The sequence below is a fragment of the Mus caroli genome, chromosome 4, assembly GCF_900094665.2.
Source record: "Mus caroli chromosome 4, CAROLI_EIJ_v1.1, whole genome shotgun sequence".
Taxonomy (NCBI): Eukaryota; Metazoa; Chordata; class Mammalia; order Rodentia; family Muridae; genus Mus; species Mus caroli.
Genome location: NC_034573.1, coordinates 138,422,697 through 138,423,896, shown reverse-complemented (window position 1 = coordinate 138,423,896; position 1,200 = coordinate 138,422,697). Strand labels below are relative to the sequence as shown.

At 48.3% G+C, this 1,200-nt stretch overlaps 1 protein-coding gene across 1 annotated transcript in view; it reads right to left on the bottom strand.

The window, feature by feature from the left end:
- Exosc10 (exosome component 10) overlaps nucleotides 1-1,200 on the bottom strand; it is a 24,016-nt gene that overhangs the window by 9,595 nt on the left and 13,221 nt on the right. The window lies entirely within an intron of this gene.

The following is a 1,200-nucleotide window of genomic DNA, read 5'->3' as shown; positions in this document are numbered from 1 at the left end:
CCCCCCCCGGTGTGATTGCACAGACCTGCAATTCTAGCACTGCAGAGGCAGAAGCAGGAGGATCGCAAGCTCAAGGCCATTCTGGTTCAAACAAACACGCGCACATATACACAAACACAAACCAAAGAAGGAACAAAGGGGGAAAGAAGAAACTGGGGACAGTTGAGCACAGCCACTGCCACATGCTCACTCAGCAGGCTGTACTGTCTGTGATCTGTCTCCCAAGAGCCCACAGCTATCCTTCCACCTCTCACCCTAAGGCCTGCCACGTCAAAGGCCAGTGCTTCCTTCCTGTCAGGAGGTGGGAGGATGCAACGCTTCCAGCCAGCCTGGAGCAGCCTTCTCTGGTAGCCGGCATGCTTTCTACTTATACAAACTGGAAAACTAAGAGGGGCTTTGTGCGTTTGTGTGTGAGATCATGCATAAGAACAGGCACATGTACACGTAGTATGTATATGTGCTGGTGCAGGTGCCCATGGCCTCACACAGGAGAGGCAGCACCCTCCTTCTGACCTCCTTAGCCCCAGATGGACATCTTAACACAACAGCTGCAAACACACCCTCTTCTTTCATTGAGTTTTGTGGGTCAACAATCTTTCAAGAGAATAAACAACTGATTGCATATATATATCACCACCAAGTCAACACACTCAAAGTAGTCCAAAGGAAGGTGGATATGGTGGTGCAAGGCTGTAATTCTAGCTACTTGGAAAGCTGGGGGTTGGGGGTGGAGAGGTGGGACTGGACTGAAAGTTCAGGGCCTGCCCGGGCTACAGGGTTATTACACAGCTGAACTCAAGGCTAGCCTAGGGAAACCCTGTATGGTAAAACCCTATCTCAAAAAGGAAAAGCGGGGGAGGGGGCTGGAGAGGTGGCTCAGTGGTTAAGAGCACTGGCTACTCTTCCAGAAGTCCCGAGTTCAATTCCCAGCAACCACATGGTGGCTCACAACCAACTGTAATGAGATCTGATGCCCTCTTCTGGTGTGTCTGAAGACAGCTACAGTGTACTTATATATAATAAATAAATCTTAAAAAAAAAAAAAAGGGAAAGAATTAAAGCAAGACCCCTAAAAGAAACCACTTAAGCTGAATCTTTTTTTTTTTTTTTGTTTTTTGAGACAGGGTTTCTCTGTATAGCTCTGGCTGTCCTGGAACTCACTTTGTAGACCAGGCTGGCCTCGAACTCAGAAATCCGCCT